Source organism: Panthera pardus, unplaced genomic scaffold (genome assembly GCF_024362965.1).
Source record: "Panthera pardus isolate Hobbes unplaced genomic scaffold, ASM2436296v1 HiC_scaffold_7, whole genome shotgun sequence".
NCBI lineage: Eukaryota > Metazoa > Chordata > Mammalia > Carnivora > Felidae > Panthera > Panthera pardus.
The window spans coordinates 34568419-34592753 of record NW_026527002.1 but is presented as its reverse complement, the minus strand read 5'-3'; the positions used below and the strand labels follow the sequence as shown (position 1 = coordinate 34592753).

Genomic DNA, 24335 nt, shown 5'->3' with positions numbered 1-24335 from the left:
AATTATAGAAAACAGCTTAGTTTGTGTAATTCTACATTAGTAAGTTTAGAAATACAAATATCACTTTGTAAGATTCATTAACATCTATGGAGATAAAAGTTTGTGGTATCCCACAAATTTATTACTCTGATACTGTCAATACAGTCTGCTGAAATAATGAAAATACAAATATTACGTGTAAATATGTTTTCATTTTGTGAGATTATCTTAACCCTCCCATACCTGACACATACTCTCTCATCTGTAAATGTGTAATTCCAGAGAAATTTAGGACATTCAAATTTCACAGCAAAGAAAACAAAACTATAATGACATAGTTTATTTTCTAAGCTATAGTCACCGTTTAAAAGTAGTCGTCACTAAAATGATAAATGAGATCTTTAAAAAAGTAGCCATATAGTCAATCTTTGCTATTCAGTAGTTTAAAAAAAAATCCAGTCCTACAAACCTATTACACCATTGTTTTTGTCCTTTTTTTTGTTTTGCAATATCAAAAACACTTATTTCCTGTGTTGTTAATTTTAGGCATTCTGACTGGTGTGAGGTGATCTATCATTGTAATTTTGATTTGTATTTCCCTGATGATGAATGATGTCAAACATTTTTCATATGTCTGTTAGCCATTTGAATGTCTTTTTTGGAAAAATATCTGTTCATGTCTCCTGCCCATTTTTCAACTAGATTATTTCTTTTGAATTTGATAAGTTATTTGTAGATTTTGGATACTAACCCTTTATCAGATATGTTATTTGCAAATATCTTCTCCCATTCAAAAAGTTGCCTTTTAGTTTTGGTGATTGTTTCCTTCGATGTGCAGAAGCCTTTTTATCTTGATGAAGTCCCACTAGTTTATTTTTTCTTTTGTTTTCACTGCCTCAGAAGATATAGCTAGCAACAAGTTGCTATGCCTGATGTCAAAGATGTTGCTGCATATGTTCTCTAGAATTTTGAAGGTTTCAGGTCTCACATTTGGGTCTTTGATCCGTTTAGAATTTATTTTTATGTATGGTGTAAGAAAGTGGTCCAGTTTTATTTTTCTTCATTTTTTTTTGTTTTGTAATATCAGAAAACACGTATTTGCTGTGTTGTTAATTTTAGCCATTCTGATTGGTGTGAGGTGATCTATCATTGTAATGTCTGTCTAATTTTCCCAACACCATTTGTTGAAGAGGCAGTCTTTTTTCCTTTGGATTTTCTTTCCTGCTTTGTTGAAGATTAGTTGACCATATAGTTGTGGGTCAATTTCTGGGGTTTCTATTCTGTTCCATTGATATGTGTGTCTGTTTTGTGCCAGTACCATACTGCCTTGATCACTACAGCTTTGTAATATAACTTGAAGTGTGGGAATTGTGATGCCTCCAGCTTTGCTTTTCTTTTTCAAGATTGCTTTGGCTATTTGGGATCTTTTGTAGCTCCATACAAATTTTAAGATTGTTTGTTCTAACTCTGTGAAAAGCGCTGGTGGTGTTTTGATAGGGAATGCATTAAATGTGTAGATTGCTTTAGGTAGTATAGACATTTGAACAATATTTGTTCTTCCAGTCCATCAGCATGGAATGTTTTTCAATTTTTTTGTGTTTCCTCTTCAATTTCTTTCATCAGTGTTCTGTAGTTTTCGGAGTACTGATCTTTTACCTCTTTGGTTAGCTTTATTCCTAGGTATCTTATGGTTTTTGGTGTAGTTGCAAAAGGGGCTGATTCCTTGATTTCTTTCTTCTTCTTCATTATTGGTGTATAGAAATGTTACAATTTCTGTACATTGATTTTATATCCTATGACTTTACTGAATTTGTGTATCAGTTCTAGCAATATTTTGGTGGAGTCTTTGCATTTTCTATATAGAGCATCATGTCATCTGCAAATAGTGAAAATTTGACTTCTTCCTTGTTGATTTGGATGTCTTTCTTTTCCTTTCCTTTCCTTTCCTTTCCTCTTCTTTTCTTTTTCCCTTTTCTTTTTTTTCTTTTCTTTTCTATTTCCCTTTTCTTTTTTCTTTTCTTTCTTTTCTCCCTTCTTTCTTTCTTTCTTTCTTTCTTTCTTTCTTTCTTTCTTTCATCTTTCTTTCCTTTATTTTTTTGTCTGATTGCTGAGTCTAGGACTTCCAGTACTATGTTAAATAACAGTGTGAGAGTGGACATCTTTGTCTTATTCCTGACCATAGAGGCAAAGTTCTCAGTTGAGGACATTAGCTGTGGGTTTTTGGTATACAGCCTTAATCATATTCAGGTATGTTCCCTCTAGTCCTACTTTATTAAGGGTTTTTATAACAAATGGATGTTGTACTTTGTCATACAATTTTTCTGCATCTATTGAGAGGCTCATATAGTTCTTATTCTTTCTTTTATTTAAAAAATTTTTAAATCTTTATTTATTTTTTGAGAAAGAGAGAGAAAGAGACAGAGTGTGAGCAGCGGGGGGGGGGGGGGGGGGGCGGGGAACAGAGAGAGGGAGACACAGAATCCTAAGCAGGCTTCAGGCTCCAAGCTGTCAGCACAGAGCCAGATGCGGGGCTCGAACCCATGAACCGTGAGGTCCTGACCTGAGCCAAAGTTAGATGCTTAACTGACTGAGTCACCCAGGCACCCCTCTTTCTTTTATTAATGTGGTATATCACATTGATTGATTTGTAAATATTGAACCAACCCTGCAGTCCAGGAATAAATCCCACTTGATCATGGTGAATGATTCTTTTAAAGTACTGTTGGATTCAGCTTGCTAGTATGGTGTTGAGAATTTCTGCTTCCATGTTCATCAGGAATATTGGATTGCAGTACTGTTTTTTAGTGAAGTCTTTGTCTTGTTTTGGAAGAAGAGTAATGCTGGTCTCATAGAATGAGTTTGGAAGTTTTCTTTAATTTCTATTATTTGGAATAGTATGAGAAGAATAGGCATTGAATCTTCTTTAAATGTTTGGTAGAATTCCCCTGGGAAGCCAGCCATCTGACCGTGGACTTGTGTTTGTTGGGAGATTTTTGATGACTAATTCAATTTCTTTACTGGATATCAGTCTCTTCAAGTTCCCTATTTCTTCCTGTTTCAGTTTTGGTAGTTTATATGTTTCTAGGAATTTTATACATTTCTTTCAGATTGTCCAATTCGTTGACATATAATTTTTCAAAATATTTTCTTATAACTATTTGTATTTTTTGCAGTGTTGGTTGTAATTTCTCCTCTCTCCTTTGTAATTTTATTTATTTGGGTCCATTCTCTTTTCTTTTTAATAAGTCTAGCTTGCAGTTTACCAATTTTATTAATTTTTTTTTCAAAGAACCACTCCTGGTTTCATTTATCTATTCTACTGTGTTTTGTTTGCTTCCATATCATTTATTTCAGCTCTACTTTTTATGATTTCCCTTCTGCTTGCTTTTGGCTTTGTTTGTTGTTCTTTTTCTAGTTCCTTCAGATAGAAGGTTAGGTTTTTTATTTGAGACTTTTCTTGCTTCTTGAGGTAGACCTATACTGTGATATACTTCCCTCTTATGACTGCTTTTGCTGCATCCCAAAGGTTCTGGACCATTGTGTTTTCATTTTCAGTTGTTTCCATGTAATTTTTTATTTCCTCTTTAATTTCATTCATTCATTCTTTAGTAGCATGTTCTTTAATCTCCACGTAGTTGTGGTCTTCCCACATTTTTTTTCTTGTGGTTGAGTTTAAATTTCATGGTTATATGGTCAGAAAAAATGAGAGAGCTAGATATGATCTCAATCTTTTTGTACTTGTTGAGGCCTGATTTGTGACCTAGTATGTGATCTATTCTGGATAAATATTCCATGTGCACTTGAAAAGAATGTGTATTCTCCTGCTTTAGGATGAAATGTTCTGAATATTCTGTTAAGTCCATCTAGTCCAGTGTGTCATTCAAAGCCATTGTTTCCCTGTTGATATTCTGCTGATATTCTTCTTAGATGATCTATCGATTAATGTAAAAGGAGTGTTGAAGTCCCCTACTATTATTGTATTATTAACAATGAGTTCCTTTATGTTTGTTATTATTTTCTAATATCAGAGTGTTTCTAATTTGGGTGCATAAATATTTACAATTGTTAGATCACCTTATTGGATAGATCCCTTTATTATGATATAGTGCCCTTCTTCATCTCTTATTACAGTTTTTGGCTTAAATGCAGTTTGTCTGATATAAGTATTGCTACACCAGCTTTCTTTTGATGTCCACAGGCATGATAAATGTTTCTCCAACCCTCACTTCCAATCTGCAGGTGTCTCTATGTCTAAAATGGGTCTCTTTAGGCAACATATAAAGGTTTTTTTTAATTTTTTGAATCCATTCTGACACTCTGTCTTTTAATTGGAGTGTTTAGTTCTTTTACATTCAGAGTAATTATTGATGGGTATGTATTTATTGCCATTTTATTACTTGTTTGGTCATTTCTGGATATTTTCTCTTTTCCTTTCTAGTGTTTATTGCTCTTGTTATCTTTTCTCACTCAAAGAGTCCCCTTTAATATTTCTTGCAGGGATAGTTTAGTGGTCAAGAACTTCTTTAGGTTTCTTTGGGAAATTCTTTATCTCTCCTTCTATTCTGAATGATAGCCTGCTGGATAGAATATTCTTGACTGAATATTTTTCCCATTTGGCACATTGAATATATCATGCCACTCCTTTCTGGCTTGCCAAATTTCTGTGGAGAGATGTGCTGTTAGCCTTATGGGACTTCTCTTCTAAGTTAGGGACTTCTTTTGTCTTACAGCTTTTTAAAAAAATTTTAATGTTTATTTATTATTTGGAGAGAGACAGACAGACTGTGAGTAAAGGAGGGGCAGAGAGAGAGGCAGACACAGGAATCAAAGCAGGCTACAGGCTCTGAGATATCAGCACAGAGTATGACATGGGTCTTGAATTCATGGATCGTGAGATCATGACCTGAGCTGAAGTTGGAGGCTTAACCAACTGAGCCACCCAGGTACCCTTTTCATCTTGCTGCTTTTAAGATTTTTTCTTTATCACTATATTTTGTAAATTCAACTACAATATATCTTGATATTGGCCTGTTTTTGTTCATTTTTATGGAGATCTCTTTGCTTCCTGGATTTGGATGTCTATTTCCTTCCCCAGATTAGGGAAGTTTACAGATATAATTTCCTGAGATAAACCCTCTGCCTTCTTTTGTCTCTCTTTTTCTGGAACTCCTATGATACAAATATTATTATGTTTGATAGAGTAACTGAATTCCCTAAGTCTACTCTTGTGATCCATAATTTTCTTTCCCTCTTTTGTTCAGCTTCATTATTTTCCATTTTTCTATATTCTATATCACTTATTCTTTCATCTGCTTCTTCCATTCTTGTGATCATTACATTCAGTCTGCTTCAAATCTTGGTTATTACATTTTTCATTTCTCTGCATTTCTCTGCAGTAAGGGTCTTCCTGATGCCTTCCATGCTTTTCTCAATCCCAGCTAGTATCCTTATCATTGTTGCTTTAAATTCTGGATCAGGTATATTATTTATACCTGTTTTGATTAGATCTCCAGCTATGACCTTTTCTTGTTATTTAATTTGTAATGAATTTCTCCATCTTGGCATTTTGCCTAGGTCTCTGTTTTCTTCTGATTGGTAGAAAAGCCTTTTGTTTCCTGCTCCTGACAGTAATGGCTTTATGAAGAAGAGGTCATGTAGTGTCCAGGGCCCGGTGCTTCAGGAAGTGTCTCTACTCTGTGCTGCATACACTCTGCTGCCTTGTTTTGGTTGCTCTTTACCTCAGGTCAGTCATCTGCAGAGGTTCTCCTTGCCTTCAAGGGGCAGTGTGTGGACCCTGGCCAGAGTAAGGCATGTTTTAACTAGATGTGCTCTGGTATTCTTGTTAAAAGAGGCCTGATGCTATTTCTACTAAAATGAAGCTTTACAGAATTCTATGGTCAGTAGACATGGTGTGTGCAAAAGTTTGTGCTGTTTTTTTCTGGGGAAGGGGCCCACTGCACTGGTCCTTAGGCACACCTGCCAGAGAAAAGCAGTACCTTGAAGCACAGAGGGGCAGACCTTGGTGTAAGAAGGTTATTCAGCCAGTGTTAGCATGGTGCTATTTACTGAAGTTGGTTTAGGCTGAGGGGCAGGGGAAGGAAATGGCACCAGCTAGTTAGTTTCCTAACTAGGGAGAGAGGAATCCATGCTTGTTCTCAAGGAAGCACTTTCAGAAGAGAGAATAATTTCCCCTCATGCATCCCAGGCATTTTTTAGATTTCTGTTTTCACACTGTATGCCTCTGGGTTGCTTGCCAACCTGGAGCAGCACAGTACACTGTAAGCTCTATCCTGGCCAAGCCTGCTGACTTTTAAAACCCCAAATTTCAGGGACCTTGTATGGTGGGGACCTCTCTGTTCCTCTGGGAAAGGGTCTCACTGCACTGGGACTGATGCAGGTTTAACCCAGAAAGGCAGTCATGCCAGAGCACAAGGAAGGGGATTTGGAGCAAAGCAGACTAAACAGTCAGTGACCAGGTTAGCTGCCCTCAGAAGATGTTTTTGTGCCTATGCTGTGTAGTGGGAGATGGAAATGGTGCCCACCAGTTATTTTTCCCTGGAGAGTCAATGCCACATCTCACAGATGTGCTCCAATAAGTATGAACAATCTCTCCCCATGTACCTTAGGTGGGATCCTCAGATCACCCAGTCTGCCCCAGGGTTGCTTGCGGGCCTTCTCTCCAGGTGTAGGGCAGTGCCCTCAGGTCTCTATCCCAGCCAAGCCCAATGACCTCTAAAACTCCAGCTTTTGAGCTCCACTGATTGCAAAAACTTATGAAAATCACCCCCTCTCAGTTTCCCAGACAATAGCTTTGTGGAAGTGTTCTCCTTGTGTGTATCCCTGTGCACTCCACTCTCTCTTGGCTTTCTTTCTGTGACCAGGGCTGCCACTCCTCTGCAGCACCTGCAATCCATTTCTCCCCCAAATTACATTTCCATACTTCCCACCTTCCTCAATGTGACTCCTTCTCTCCCTCTAGTTGTGCAGTTTGTTCTATCAGTCCTCAGGTCAATTTCTTGGTATTCAGAATGATTTGATGGTTATCTTAAGGCCATGTTTGAGGCTCAAGGTAAGCCTAGGGTCCTCCTACTACACAGCCATCTTAACTCCCTCCTCCAATTAATATTTCAACAGAGAGTCATTCCTGCTTCTTTATTTCATCTTATTAGACATACTCAAGATCTCATTATACAACAAAGGAACTCTTTGGTCTAATGCATGCTCTTTGCCTGGACAGATCTCTAGGGGAAATTTCATTTGTTTTCATACATTAATGAACTGGGCCTTAGAATTTAGAAGCAAGTAAAATAACCTCTTTTCTATTTTCGCTCTCTCTCTCCTCCCCCCTTAAAATCTATAATACATCAAATATTAATTACCTAACTACTTGAATTATTCTGGGTCTGTCTTTGTCATCTTATCTCTCCAAATGTGAAAGAACCTTCCAAAAATCATATTATCTTCAAAGCTGATGAAAACTGTCAAACCCAAGATGGTAAGGGCTTCTATCAATGCATCTGCCAGTGGGAGAATGATTGGGTGCATCACAGCATCCAATACAAATAGCTTCTTTATTCAGTAGGTTCCTTTGGATTTGTAGAAAGCAAATTATAATAATTATTTATTTATATAATTATAAAAATAAAGATATTATGGAATATCTTCAAAATACAGAAAAGTAGAAAAAAGCAATCAATACTATCAAGAAACAAAAATTATTAACAATTCATAAATAATAGTTACAGTACAGTACAATAGTTAGCATTTAAAGTCCTACTCTGAAATTTTTAGATACTACTTTGATTAAGGTGAATGGTATTTATAATTAACATCTCTATGAATTTGAATGTCCCTATACTTGGTATGCTTAGAAAAAAAATTATGTCCTATATTTGGTTTGTAAAATGTGAGGAAATGGAATTGTGTCATTTTAATTTTTTTTTGGTGGAGGAAAATGCAACTTTACTTCTAAATATCAGGAGATAGAATGCCAAAATTCAATTACCTTAATAAGGGACAGTATAATTTTTTTTAATGTTTATTTATTCTTGAGACAGAGACAGAGCATGAACTGCGGAGGGGCAGGGAGAGAGGGAGACACAGAATCTGAAACAGGCTCCAGGCTCTGAGCTGTCAGCACAGAGCCCGACGTGGGGCTCAAACCTCTGAACTGTGAGAATATGACCTGAACCGAAGTCGGATGCCTAACCAACTAAGCCACCCAAGTGCCCCAGGGACATTATAATTTTTATAATGATAAAATAAAAGAGACAATGGTCATATGTGGTAAGTAGAAAGTTCTATAAAGAGCTTCAGCATTGCCTGGGTTGCTCATGAAAAGTTCTGTTTACTCATAAGAAAGTTGAATAGGTGAGTGTTCTATTATTAAAATATATTTAATTATATCCTGTTTCCAAGGGACTTGAATTAATTAAATAAATGTTTAATTTATCTTAATTTAATTTCTATCTATCAGCAGGACAATTATTTAAATCAGTAGCAATTTTTTACTTCATATAATTGTTTAAAATACTGTTCACCTTTATCATACTGTTATCACAATTAGAGGGGTAAATTTGAAGTGAAAAATGAAAATACCTACTTCCTACAAAGCATATTTGGATGTATTCTATGGATATTAGTATATCTTTGTCAAATTGCAAGATCAATTGAGAACAAAATCAATGGTTTTATAGTGCATAGTTATATTAGTTTCCTGCAGATACTGCAATAAATTGTCACAAACTAGGTGGCTTAAACCTGTGAAGTTTAGGGACACCTGGGTGGCTTAGTCAGCTAAGCATCTGACTCTTGATTTGCTCAGGTCATGATCTCACAGTCATAGGTTTCTGTCCAGCATCAGGCTCTGTGCTGAGTGTGGAGACTGCTTGGGAGTCTCTCTCTCCCTCTCTTTCTGCCCCTCTTGCCCTCTCTCTCTCTCAAAATAAATAACCACTAAAAAAATCTTAAAAAAGCCTGTGAAGTTTATTTATTGGTAGTTCTGGAGGCCAGGTTTCTGAAATCAATGTGTCAGCAGCGTCCTTCCCCCTCCAAAGAATCACTAAGGGCGGGCTAGAGGGAAATCTTTTCCCTCTGTTAGCCTCTTGTGGTTGCTGGCCTTAGTGTTCTAGCCTGCTAGCTCATCACTCCAATCTATTCATATCACCTTCTCTTCTGCTTGTGTTTCAATTAAATTCCCCTTGCATTCTTCTTTTAAAGATACATAGATGGCAGACAGGACCCACCTGGATAATCCAGGATAAGGTCTTCTTCTCAACAGCCTTAAGGTTACACATCTTTTGCCATGTAAAGTAATATTCACACATTCTAGGATTAGGAAGTGAATATATCTTTGGGGAGACATTTCTTCTGCCTATTACAATAATAAAAGGTGTGATTTAACTACAATATTTAAATTTGTATTTATCAAACTGTTCAAATTCTTGAAATTTTTCATATGTGAGTATCATGTCTACCAAATAAGAACTTCTTCAAACTGATCTTTTCAAACAAGAAATATGTTTAGGTCTTAATAGCAATGCATTTTATTTTCTATTGGCAAAATTTTCAGAATTTTGCATCCAGACTCTAATACTTAAGACTTAGTGGGGATTTTTTAAGTTTATTTATTTATTTTGTGGGAGAGAGAGGATGGGGAGGGACAGAGAAAGAGGGAGAGAGAATCCTAAGCAGTCTCTGTGCTGTCAGAGCAGAGCATGGCAATGACAGTCTATCTTACCAACTGTGAGATCACGACCTGAGGTGAAATCAAGAGTTGGAGGCTTTGACTAAGCCACCCAGGCACCCTAAAACTTAGTTTTAAAGATCTCATGTACATGCATCCAGATCCACATGTTTTATACATGGGCAAATAATTAATTATTTAGTAAAACAAAATTTCACAATAAAAATTAACAGAAACATTATATTTAATGATATTTCTATCCATAGTATTTCTGAAGTAATTCTTGAAAGCTCTTATGATAACATTAGAAGTTGTTTTCACAGAATGTTAAAATTACTGAATTTTATCTAGCAGTTACACATTTCTGTCATGAATTATTACTCTAGCAAAAAGATATACTACCAAATCATGAGGAAACAGTTTTGTTTTTTGTTGTCTTTTTTAAAAAAATCAGCTGTTTCATGGGAGAAAGTTAAAATTTCTTGAGTCACAAAGGAAACTTTAATATAGAAAGATCCAAGTAGAAATATTGGAACATACTTGAATTATCTTCACAAATATGTTTAGAAAATAAAGTAATAAAAACACACATAATTTGAATTTGTACCTAAAGATAATCAATAGCACCATAAATCCTTTAATATAAATAAAAATTAATATGAAGCTGAAAAATCAAGCTGTGATCAGGCCCTTCAGCACTCTTGGGAACATTTGCAGATGGAAACAACCAGAGGGTCTGGGTTTTAATGACCAAAACAAAAGGGAAGAAAAAAATGTGTTCTCTTACTAGTTAGGGAATAAGAACAAACATGCTACATAATAAAAACATAAATTACAGATATCTGTCAATGAAAACATGAGTTACAAATATCTGTCCATAGCCAAACAAGTCACTGAGAAAGTTATGTGTAGCTTGGGCTCTGAGTAGGACAAAAGCAAGCCTCTCACAAACATTTATAAATAGTGGCTTGCACTCACAAAAGACTTAGGAATGGTGATGGGGTGGTCTGTATTTAAATATCTCTGGGAAATACTAGGAATGTTTTATTCTAACTTGGAGGTGGTGGGTGAGAGCACAGGCCCATTTAAATTTATGTTTGAGAATCCTACCCAGTGTTTTTAACATGACATACCCAGATACACATACATCATACCCAGACATACCCAGATACACATACATCAGTGCAGCAACAAACTACTCTGTCTGAAATTAAAAACAAAAGAAAACATCTCATACAAGCACAGATTGCCAAGGGTACTAAAGAATAGAGAAAATGTATTTGAAAAGGTCTATTCCATACGATACCCTGAATAATCAAAATGCTTCCACATTAATTTCTTTCTATTATTAGTATCACTGATGCCTTTTATCTCTTTGCCTCTGCACTAGCAAAATAGACTTTTGTTTTCCACTGCTTCTCTCCTTTCAACAATCATTCATATTGCTTAGCCTGATTCATTCTTCTAAAACTTTTACCTCCTTAGGTAGCTTTTACTATTCAAAAACCTTTAATGACACCAAGTTAGCTATAAAATAAAATACAAGACATGAATATGGAATTTAAAATACATCAGACTATCTATAGTTGTTATTAGGATCACAATGATCACAAAGAAGCACTTTAACTCAGTTGGGCTGTTTGATCCACTCTCCTAAATCATCTGCAAGGCATATATTGGCTCATGTTAATTTTCCTTTCTTTCCTAGAATTATCACTCCTACCCACTGTCCAATCATAACCAAAAAATCCTTTCTTCCATTTAACTTCTACTATATCTGTTGGAAAATAGTCACTTAACAATTATCATGGTAAATAATATATATGTCCAAAGATACTGATAATTATTCTATGCAAGATATTTGTGATCCATCTCATTACCTTAAAATTAAAGTCTTTTATTTTTTCTAATTATTAAATCTCATAAAATCAAATCTAAAGTCAAACTATCCTACATTGTAATAAATGCATTGTAGCTACTCAATATTTAATTTTATGTAATTTTAGAATGCATTTCTTTTTAACTCGACAAAAAGCAATTAATACAGTGATTTCTACATAGTAGATATTCAATAAAAATATGAATTGATTAAAGCAAAATGAAGAATTTCTAAAAAAGCATTTATTTACAAAAGAGATAAACTTTGATGGAATGGATGGGACTAAAAGGCTATTTTTGGTTCCTAAGTACAGAACACAGAGTCCTTCTAACTAGATTTAAATAAATAAAAAGAGGCTTATTAGAAGGTATTAAGAAGGTGCAGGAGGACCATGAAACCAGGTTTCAATACTACCAAAAAAAAAAAAAAAATCAGCCAGTGGAAAGGCCCACCCACAATATAGAGCTCTTCTAAAGGAAACCTCTCTCCTAGGCATCACTTGTAATGCTAGAGGTAAAATCAGAACCACCACCCTCATCACCATGCCTATAAAAAGACCTGCTCCATGACTTCTTGCAAATATTATACAACTGTATTCATTTGACATAAGACAGGTCATAGTCAAAATTAAATATTTTTTAAAAGATTCTAGGAGATGTAGTCTTTAGCTTTTCTAGACTCTACAGTAGAGAAAGGCAGGTTAAAAGTGCTTGAAAGTGGCACTAATCAATATAATCTGCAGTGCCTATCATACTAATAAAATGTTTCTTATAGCAATATTTGTTTAAAAAAAGTGTATACAATGACAAATACAGAAAGCATTTACTAGTCTTTACTAAAACCTATTAAAAGTATTTTATTAAAAGTATCTACTAAAACCTATTTATAGCAGTTCTATTTACCAAGTACATTGTGCCAAGCTATCAAGAAAAATGTCAAGAGAATGAGAAGACAAGCCAAAGATTGGGAGAAAATATTTGCAAAAGACATTTATAATAATGCACTGTTATCCAAAATATACAAAGAACTCTGAACAATAACAAAAAAAATCTGATTAATAAAACAGGCCAAAGACCTTAACAGATACCTCATAAAAGAAGATGCCTAGATTAGAAATAAGCACATGAACATATGCTTCACTCAAATGTTATCAAGGAAATGCACATAAAACAACAATGAAATACCACTACAAACCTACTTGAAAGGCCAAATTCCAGAACACTGACAATATCAAATGCTGATGCTGATGTGGAGTCACAAAATCTCATTGCTGATGGAAATGCAAGAGTGCACCCATTTTAGAAGACAGTTTGGCAATTTCTTACAAAACTAAACATATTCTTCTTAATATATTATCCAGGAATTGTGTTCCTTGACATATATCTAAAGGAGTTGAAAAGTTATGTCCATACAAAAACCTGCATACCGATGTTTATAACAGCTTCATTTAAATGGCAAAACTTGGAAGCAACAAAGACGTTTTTCACTAGGTGGAGGGATAAATACACTTTGGTATATCCAGGCAATATAATATTATTGAGTATTAAAAAGAAATGAGCTACCAAACAATGAAAAGACATGGAGAAACATTAAATATATATTATTGAGTGAAAGAGACCATTCTAAAAAGGTTACATACTGTACAATTCCAATTTTCTGAGACATTGGAAATGGCAAAACCATTTAAAAAACCACACAGCAAAAAGATGTAGTTGCCAGTGGTTAGGGAGCATGGAGGAATGGACGTGTGGAGTGTAGATAATTGGGGGGGCAATGAAACTACTCTATATGATACTATGATGGTGGATAAATGTCATTACACATTCACCCAACCCAGAGAATGTCCAACACCAAGAGTGAAATATAAAGTAAACTATGGGCTTTCATTGATGATGTTTCAATGATAATGATGGTTTACTGTAGGTTCATTAATTGTAACAAATGTAACAGTTTCATGAAGTATGTTAAGGGTGGAGAATTCCAGGAGGAGGAGTCAACATGGTGGAGAAGTAAGGGGACCCAAAATTCTCTTGTTAAACATTACCTCAAACACAGCAGTATTGAGGCCAGGAGGCTTGGAATTCCATGAATCCAGGCTATAGAGTGACAAAAACATCTCCAGGGCCCCATGACAACAACTTGATGGGCCATAGGGGCATGATTGTGAATTGGGAGAGATAAAACCAGTAGCATAGGCATGGAGGTGAGTGAGGGATCTCCTGTGGACAGACAAAAGGAAGAGAAAGAGAGGCTGTGGAAGTATAGGATTGTATTTGGACAAGAGAAAAACCATGGACTGGGAAAGAGAAAAAATGGAGAAAGAACCAATTTCTAACTTAATCCAGGGTTGTGGGGTTTTCTCCAGAGTGGGTCCTGCCTTCTGTACATAAACCTGGGGTTGGTGGGGCGGGGGTAGCCAGCCCTGGGCTCGGTAGCAAGCTCAGAGGTGCAGTATGAGAGAGTAGTCCCCTCCCTTGAGTGCTGTGGGAAAGTATATAGCTGCTCCAAGGACAAAATACCCTGCAGGCACCTGCCAGGCAGAGGCCCTTTGTCTACTCGCAGGATGGAGTGCCACTACCCCAGAACAGGGTGCACAGAGCAGGATCTTTTAAGACACTGGGGTTTGGGTACGAGCCCAGCACCAGGGAGGCAAGGGAGACTGTGGAAAAGGACAAACCAGCTGCTCATGCCCTTGCAGCACTGTGAGAACAGCCTGAACAGAGTGGTGTGAGACACCCAGTCTAGGGAGGAGAGACTGGAGTGTCACCATTTTTCTCCCCATCACCAACAAGGTCACTTTTTAATATAGTAGTGCTTGCAGGTGCAGGACTATAGCTACATGACAAGCTATAAAAATGAATGAATGAATGAATGAATGAATAGATAGATAAATAAATAAATGACAGAAAACTAGCCAAAATGTTGAAACGGAAGAATTCTCCTCAAAAGAAATTCCAGGAAGAAATGACAGCTAGAGAATTGCTCAAAATAGATATAAACAATATATCTGATTAAGAATTTAGAATAAGAGTCAAAAGATTAATAGCTTGGCTTGAAAAAAGCAGGGAACAGACAGTGGGTCCACACTGGAGGCAGGACCTGCCTATACCAAACCACGCTGAAAGCTGTGCATCTACAGAAGCAAGACTGACACTGACCAGACCAGACAGCCCCTCTTCCAGACAAGCACAGCCACCAGTTCCAAGGCACCATCAGACATCGGTCCAATGGTTTTGTATTTTCTGATTTGATTCTTGGTCAAGAATATATTTGTTTTTCTTTCTTTCCTCCCTGTTATTTCTTCCCTTCTCTATTCTGTTTTTTGTTTGTTTGTTTAAGCAGACATTTTTAATCTATTATTTTTATATCTCTTCTTCATCTCCTTCTTCTTTATTTTCCTCTCTGTCACTCTGGTTTAAGCCATATAGTTTCTCTGATTCTCTGCCTGGTCAATTTTTTTTCTTTTCTTTTTCCCCACCCCTGTTATTTCTCTCTTTGGCTTCTTCCACCATCCCCCACTTTTTAAACTTTTTCCAGGACTACCTCAATGAACAAATCAAAGCACTACTGGTAGAAGGTCCAAACCACCACTACAAGTAGGAAGATAAAGCAACCAGAGTCACAACAACAGAGATCACACAACACACTCCAAAAGCACTTCCTGAAGGGCCAGGCCATGGACATGTATGACCTCTTTTTAATATAGTAGTGCTCACATGTGCAGAACGTGTGACAAGCTATTAAAACACATAAAGGACAGAAAATTAGCCAAAATGATGAAACGGAAGAATTCTCCTCAAAAGAAATTCCAGGAAGAAATGACAGCTAGAGAATTGCTCATAACAGATATAAACAATATATCTGATCAAAAATTTAGAATAAGAGTCATAAGATTAATAGCTTGGCTTGAAAATAGCATAGAAGACAGCAGAGAATCTATTGCTGCAGAGATCAGGGAACTAAGAAATAGTCATGATAAATTAAGAAATGCTGTAAATGAGGTGCAAAATAAACTAGATGCAGTGACAGAAAGGATGGGGGAAGCAGAGAGGAGAATAAGTGAAATAGAAGATAAAATTAGAAAATGATGAAGCTGAGAAAAAGAGATATAAGAAAATACTAGATCACAAGGGGAGAATCAGAGAACTAAGTGATTCAATGAAACATAATAATATCTGTATCACAGGAATTACAGAAGAATAAAATAGAGAGAAAGGGGCAGAAGGTTTACTTGAACAAATTATAGCTGAGAACTGCCCTAATGTTGGGAAGGAGGCAGACATCCAAATCCAAGAGGCATAGAGAACTTCCCTCATATTTAACAAGAATAGGTCTTCTTCACAGCATATCATAGTGAAACTGGCAAAATATAAAAATAGAGAATTCTGAAAGCAGCTAGGAACAAACAGGTCTTAACCTACAAGGGTAGGCACATAAGGGTAGTAGCAGACCCATCCATGAAAGTCAGCAGACCAGAAGGGAGAAGCAAGAAATATTCAATGTGCTTAATAGGAAAAATATGCAGCCAAGAATCCTTTATCCAGCAAGGCTGTCATTTAGAATAGAAGGAGAAATAAAGGCTTTCCCAGACAAACAAAAACTGAGGGAGTTCATAACCATTAAACCAGCCATGCAAGAGATCTTAAGGGGGACTCTGTAAGTGGAATACTGCAAAGACTACAAAGAAACAGAGACAGCACCACAAGCATGAAATCTACAGATAACACAATGACACTAAATCCATATCTTTCAATAATAACTCTGAGTGTAAATGGACTAAATGCCCCAATCAAAAGACATAGGGTATCAGAATGGATAAAAAAATAATAAGATCTATCTATATGCTGTCGACAAAAGACTCATTTTAGACGTAAAGACATCTTCAGATTGAAAGTGAGAGGATGGAGAACTATCTATCATGCTACTGCAAGTCAAAAGAAAGCTGGAATAGCCATACATATATCAGACAAACTAGATTTTAAACTAAAGTCTGTAACAAGAGATGAAGAAGGACATCGCATCATAATTAAGGGGTTTATCCATCAAAAAGAGCAACCAATTGTAAATGTTTATGCCCCCAATTGGGAGATACCCAAATATATAAATCAATTAATCACAAACATAACCAATCTTATTGATAAGAATACGGTAATTGCAGGGGGACTTTAATACTCCATTTACAACAGTGAACAGATCATCTAGGCAGAAAATCAATAAAGAAACAATCGCCTTGAATGATACACTGGAACAGATGGACTTGACAGATATATTCAGAACTATTCATACAAAAGCACCAGAATACACATTCTTCTCCAGTGCACATGGAACATTCCCCAAGACACATCATGTACTGGGTCACAAAACCCTCAAGAAATACAAAAGAATTTAGATCATACAATGCATATTTTCAGATCACAACACTATGAAACTTCAGAAAAGCCTCCAATAGCATGGAGGTTAGAGAACATACTACTAAAGAATGAATGTGTCAACCAGGCAATTAAAAAAGAAATGTAAAAAATATATGGAAGCAGATGAAAATGAAAACACAATAGTCCAAACCCTTTGGGATGCAACAAAGGAAGTCCTAAGAGGAAAATACATTGAAACTAGGCCTATGCAAAAACAAACAAACTAACAAAAATCCCAAATATAAAACCTAACTGCACACTTTAGGAACTAGAAACAGAACAGCAAAGAAACCCCAAAGCCAGCAGAAGAAGAAATAAAGATAAGAGCAGAAATAAATAATACAGAAAAAAAAAACACATTAGAACAGATCAATGGATCTAAGAGCTGTTTTTTTTAAGAAAAATAACAAAACTGATAAACCCCAAACCCCTAGCCAGACTTCTCAAAAAGAAAAGAGAGAGAACCCAAATAGATAAAATCATGAATGAAAGAGGAAAGAAAGATAACAACACCACAGAAATACAAACAATTATTAGAGAATACTATGAAAAATTATATAACCACAAAATGGACAACCTGGAAGAAATGAACAAATTCAGACACCCATACACTATCAAAACTCAAACGGGAAGAAATAGAAAATTTGAACAGACCCATAACCAGCAAAGAAATTGAATCAGTTATCAAAAATCTTCCAACAAATAAGAGTCCTGGGCCAGATGGCTTCCCAGGGGAATTCTAACATATATTTAAAGCAGAGTTAATACCTTTCCTTCCCAAGTTGTCCAAAAAAACAGATCAGAAGGAAAGTTTCTGGACTCATTCTATGAAGCCAGTATTAGCTTGATTCCCAAACCAGATAGAGACCCCACTAAAAAGGAGAATTACAGGCCAATATCCCTGATGAACATGGATGCAAAAATTCTCAACAAGATACTAGCAAATAGAATTCAACAACATATTAAAATAATTATGTACCATGATCAAGTGGGATTCATTCCTGGGCTGCAGGGCTGGTTCAATATTCACAAATCAATCAATGTGATACATCACATTAATAGAAGAAAGGATGAGAACCACATGATCCTGTCAATCGATGCAGAAAAAGCATTTGACAAAATACAGCATCCTCTCTTAATACAAACCCTCAAGAAAATCAGTATAGGAGGAACATACCTTAACATCATAAAAGCCATATATGAAAAGCCCACAGCTAATATTATCCTTAATGGGAAAAAACTGAAAGATTTCCCCCTGAGGTCAGGAACACAACAGGGATGTCCACTCTCACCACTATTGTTTAACATAGTTAGAAGTCCTAGCCTCAGAATCAGACAACAAAATGAAATAAAAGGCATCCAAATTGGCAAAGAAGAATTTAAACTTTCATTTTTCATAGATGACATGATAGAGATGACTCTATGTGGAAAACCTGACAGACTCCACCAAAAGGCTGCCAGAACTGATATATGAATTCAGCAAAGTCGCGGGATACAAAATCAATGTACAGAAATCTGTTGCATTTCTATACACCAATAATGAAGCAACAGAAAGACAAATAAAGAAACTGATACCATTCACAATTGCACCAAGAACCATAAAATACCTAGGAATAAACCTAACCACAGATGTAAAAGATCTGTGTGGTGAAAATTATAGAAAACTTATGAAAGAAATTAAAGAAGACACAAAGAAATGGAAAAACATTCCATGCTCATGGATTGGAAGAACAAATATTGTTAAAATGTCAATACTACCCAAAACAATCTACACATTCAATGCAATCCCAATCAAAATTGTACCATCATTCTTCTCAAAGCTAGAACAAGCAATCCTAAAATTTGTATGGAACCACAAAAGACCCCAAGTAGCCAAAGTAATATTGAAGAAGAAAACCAAAGTGGGAGGCATCACAATCCCAGACTTTAGCCTCTACTACTAAGCTATAATCAAGACGGTAGGGTATTGGCACAGAAACAGATACATAGACCAACGGAATAGAATAGAGACCCCAGAATGAGACCCACAAATGTATGGCCAACTAATCTTTGACAAGGCAGGGAAGGGTATCCAATAGAAAAAAGACAGTCTCTTTAGCAAGTGGTGTTGGGAGAACTGGACAGCATCATGCAGAAGAATGCCACTGGATCACTTTCTTACACCATACTCAAAAATAAACTCAAAATTGATAAAAGACCTAAATGTGAGACAGGAAACCATCAAAACCATAGAGGAGAAAACAGGCAACAACCTTTTTGACCTCAGTTGCAGCAACTTCTTACTTGACATGTCTCTGAAAGCAAGGGAAATATAAGCAAAAATAACCTACTGAGACTTCACCAAGATAAAAAGCTTCTGCACTGCAAAAGGAACAATAAACAAAACTAAAAGGCAACCTACAGAATGGGAGAAGTTCTTTGTAAATGACATATCAGATAAAGGGTTGCTATACAAATCTATAAAGAACTTATCAAAGTCAACACATGAAAAACAAATAATCCAGTGAAAAAATGGGCAGAAGACATGAATAGACACTTTTCCAAAAAGACCTCCAGATTGCCAACAGACACATGATGAGTTCAACATCACTCATCATCAGAGAAATACAAATCAAAATCACATTGAGATATGACCTCACACCAGTCAGAGTGGCTAAAATTAACAACAGGAAACAACATTGTTGAGGACAATGTGGAGAAACAGGAACCCTCTTGCACTGTTGGTGTGAATGCAAACTGGTACAGCTGCTCTGGAAAACAGTGTGGAGGTTCCTCAAAAAATGAAAAATAGAAATGCCCTACGACCCAGCAGTAGCACTGCTAGGAATTTACCCAAGGGACACAGGAGTGCTGATGCATAGGGGCACATGTACTCCAATGTTTATAGCAGCGCTTTCAATAATAGCCAAATTATGGAAAAAGCCTAAATGTCCATCAGCTGATGAATGGATAAAGAAGACGTGGTTTATATATACAATGGCATACTACTTGGCAATGAGAAAAAATGAAATCTTGCCATTTGCAACAATGTGGATGGAGCTGCAGGGTATTATGCTAAGTGAAATAAGTCAGGCAGAGAAAGACAGATACCATATGTTTTTACTCATATGTGGATCCTGAGAAACTTAACAGAAGACCATAGGGGAGGGGAAGGGGGAAAAAAGTTACAGAGAGGGAAGGAGGCAAACCGTAAGAGACTCTTAAATACAGAGAACAAACTGAGGGTTGATGGTGGGGGTGTTGCAGGGAAGAGGGGAAAATGGGTGATGGGCATTAAGGAGGGCACTTGTTGGGATGAGCAGTGGGTGTTTTATGAAAGCGATGAAACATGGGAATCTACTTCTGAAGCCAAGAGCACACTGTATACACTGTATGTTAGCTAACTTGACAGTAAATTATATTAAAAATAAAATCATGGTAGCCATTCTCAAAAGGCAAAAAAAAAAAAAAAGTGGGAAATGCTATGTAAAACTGGGGATAGGGGGTATATGTGAAATATCTGTACCTTCGGCTCACTTTTGCTGAGATCCTATAAGTGCTCTAAACTGTAAAGTCTATTAAGAAAATATTAAGTGAATTAATATATTACATTAGAAAATATCTACCTAATGCAAAAAATAGCCATAAAAAAGGAATGGAAGGAAAAAAACCATCAGGATCAATAGCACTTCTAAGCACCAACTTTTTTCTGGGATGCTCAAAAGTGTGCACTGGGGCTGAGAATATAAAACCCCACAATACTGAAGCCAAAAACTTATTGGAACTCAGAGCCCTGAACTTTACATTTTTATTAGGTAGAATTTCAAAGTATATATCCTGTGTCTGAAACTCTCCGCTTTTGGTTTGTGAAGACTAGATATCTTTTTTACTATTAGTATAATGGCATATTTTATCTTTCAGAACTAAGTTGACTACCACTTTTTTTTAAGTATCTCTAGTTATTGTTTGCTATGTCAAATTTTGCCTGGAAAAGACAGAGCATACTGATATAGGTAGGATAACAATAAAATATACATAAATAGTTGATTGATGCCAACTTAATTTAATATTTTTTCTTATACACAATAACCACAGAAACTGGCTGATTAGTGAAATAAGCTGGTTGTTATTTTTTCAGCCAGTCATACTTCGAAAAAAATAACACCTGTGAAGACTTTAATTGGTGTGATAGGAACTGGATATGCCCAAATTACAAGCAACATTGTACACATCTATTACAGTCAGGATCCATTGGCATGTGAAGCTTAAGTAAGAAGACTTAGGAAGTTAACAAAGGAAATTGAGCCAGAAATACGCTTCACTTATTTCATAGATTGCTAAAGATTAATCCTAAATTCTATCACTCTTTTGAATAATTAAATCTCTCTGAAACTTCATCCAATATACATTCCTAAAAGATCAAAATACACATAATTATGCTTTGGAAATCATACTGGTGCTAATTTTAAACCTAGATAATAAAAGTATAATTTGAGCAACAGTCTCTACATTTTCTGATAAAAATTCAAAATCTTGAGGAAAGTCGAGAAGTATTACATCTAATGCTTCTCTTTGATATATCAAGTTTGTCACTACCATAAAAGAAAATTTGATTAGGTTGACAGAACTTATTCTTCACCTAGGTATGTTTATTTATAAGAACTACAGTATTTCAGGGCTGAAACGGGCTTTGAAGATCATTTATTGTAATTGTCATTCTTCTCTAAGGAGGACAAATGATTTTTAAAACTGTATAAATGTAAGCACCACATATTTGTATTTGGGAATCAGTGGCAAAATAATGCTACTTTTGACTTATTCAATATAATCACAGACTGTCCAATGCAATAGATAGATTCCACCATTATTCTTATTTTTTTCTCTTTTTTGTTTCCTTTATTTTTTTAAATATTTATTTTTGAGAGAGACAGAGACAGAGAATGAGCAGGGGAGGGACAGAGAGAGAGGGAGACACAGAATACAAAGCAGGCTCCAGGCTCTGAGCTATGAGCACAGAGCCCAACACAGGGCTCAAACTCATGAGCCATGAGGTCATGACCTGAGCCAAAGTCAGATGCTTAACCAACTGAGACACCCAGGCACCCCTCCACCACTATTTTTAAAGACCTTTACTAAAAAGAAGTTGAAACCAGCATTAGTCTAAAAAATTGCATCAAGTCAGTACCTCCTTAACATTCTGATGCTAAATTTAAATATCTTAGGTTGATATTTTAGACTGAGACACATATTAGTCATCATTAGTAATCAAATGCATTAAAAGCTCATAATTATTCCCCATATACACCTCAAAATATTAATGTCCTCACATATAGACAAGACTGAAGTATTATTTTTTATACAAAATAGTCTTGGGATTGAGGCATGGACCAAAATGTGATATTTCTGATACCAAAGGAGGAACTCATAATAAATCAAAACATTCATATTAAAGAATATATATTTCTATTCAATAAAAAATGCTGAATTTATAAATATTCAATTCTTTTTTTTCCCAAGTCAGTTTACAACTTGCTTTTTTATATATACTGTTGGCCAAAAATGGCAATAATAACTCATTAGAAAAAATGTTTCATGAACAAAAATACATCAAAAATTCAATTTTTACAAGCATGATAAAATATGTGTTTGGCTAAATATGGGTTAAACATTGTATTTCAAAACTGTGATAAATAAAAACATTAAAAAAAGCACAGGAAAGAAATTTGGAACAAATTTAGTAAAGAGTTATAATCTCACCAAATTATTTTGTTTAATGTTTATTTTTGAAAGGGAGAAAGGGAGAGAGCGCATGAGCAGGAGAGGGGCAGAGAGAAAGAGAGAGAGAGAATCCCATGCAGGCTCCATGGTGTCAGTGCAGAGCCTGACACAGGGCTTGAACCTATGAACTGTGAGATCATGACCTGGGCTGAAACCGGGAGTCGACCACTTCACTGACTAAGCCACCCAGGTGCCCCTCACCAAATTTAACAAGTTTATTAGAGAATCTTAGGTTTTCAAGCATAACCTTGCCTATAGTCATATTTACTTTTTTTCTTATAAAACAACCCTCCATATTGGTGCTATGCTGTACCTCACTTTTCTATTATACGTTGACTCACTCAAAGGACATCTTTGCCAGGTTTTCCTCAACTTCACCATATTTTTATCATTAACAGTCACAGTATGGAATTAGCAACTCAGACTCATTCTTTTTAGAATTTAATTTTAAGTTTATCTGAAATATTCACCTCCTCCTAGTGCTATATCCCTCACTACACTTCACGGCTCTGAAACTTGAAATGGAAGTATTTCTCTCAAACATACCTCTTCCATTATAATCTTAGGCACTAAATACTCCACTGTTTCACTAAGAGAAAAGCCAGGCAAGGCTACAAACCTCTCTCTATTATCTTTTATTGGGAAATAGGGATTCCTTACTGGAGGAGATCTAAGGCTGCTCTGACCCACCTACCACAGTTCCTCTTGTATCAGTGTCTTAGTCAGTTTGGGCTGATATAACAAATCCTATAGACTGGGCCATTTAAACAACATTTATTTCTCACAGTTTTGGATACTGTGAAGTCCTAGATACAGATGCCAGTAGATTCAGTGTCTGGTAAGATCTCTCTTTCTTATTTGCAGATACCTGCCTTCTTCTATCCCCATATGGGTAAGAGAGAGAGAGATCATCTCTCTCATGTCTCTTCTTATAAAGGCACTAATCCCATTCATGAGGGCTCCACTCTAGTGACTTAATCACTTGTCAAAGGCTCCACCTCCAAACAGCATCATATTGGGGATTAGGCCTTAAACATATTAATTTTGGGGGGCATAAACATTGAGCCCATAGCAGGTGACATTTCTTACTAATGGGCTCTCATAGATAGAAACAATTGTACAAAATGACTTAATGCTGCCTACGCTTTTTTTGTATGTGTAACCAGGAAATCCACACATCCCTGTCATGCTGAATATTGGACATGATGGCAGCTTCACTGCTGCTACCCCTTAGCTCAGCCTCACCTATTCTCTGTATTTTCCACTGATAATGTATAGCACAGGTACAGATAAGGAAACTTGCTGCTTAAGTAGGCATTCAATCAGGAGGACAGGAAAAATGGATATAACTTCTCACTGCATTTCTCCTTCTTTGGTCTTTGATTGACTGTAAGGACAATAGAGCAAGAAGGGCAGGGCCATGGGGAAATATAGAGAGACGTGGAAATAAGGCCAGTCCTAAGATCTTCAAGCCAATACAGAATGATTTTTTAATAAAAAAACAGGCAGGATTCTAAATGTCTAATTAAAAGGTCACATTAAGTAAATTAATGTGCTTAAGTACATTAAGTAAAATAATATGAAGAAATGTTATATCAAACATTAAAACAATGAAAAATTACAA

The 24335-nt window shown here is 35.9% G+C and overlaps 1 protein-coding gene across 3 annotated transcripts in view; it reads right to left on the bottom strand.

Moving 5' to 3' along the window:
* The window catches only part of CNBD1 (cyclic nucleotide binding domain containing 1), a 457457-nt gene that overhangs the window by 125783 nt on the left and 307339 nt on the right, over positions 1-24335 (bottom strand). The gene's annotated exons all lie outside the window — the stretch shown is intronic.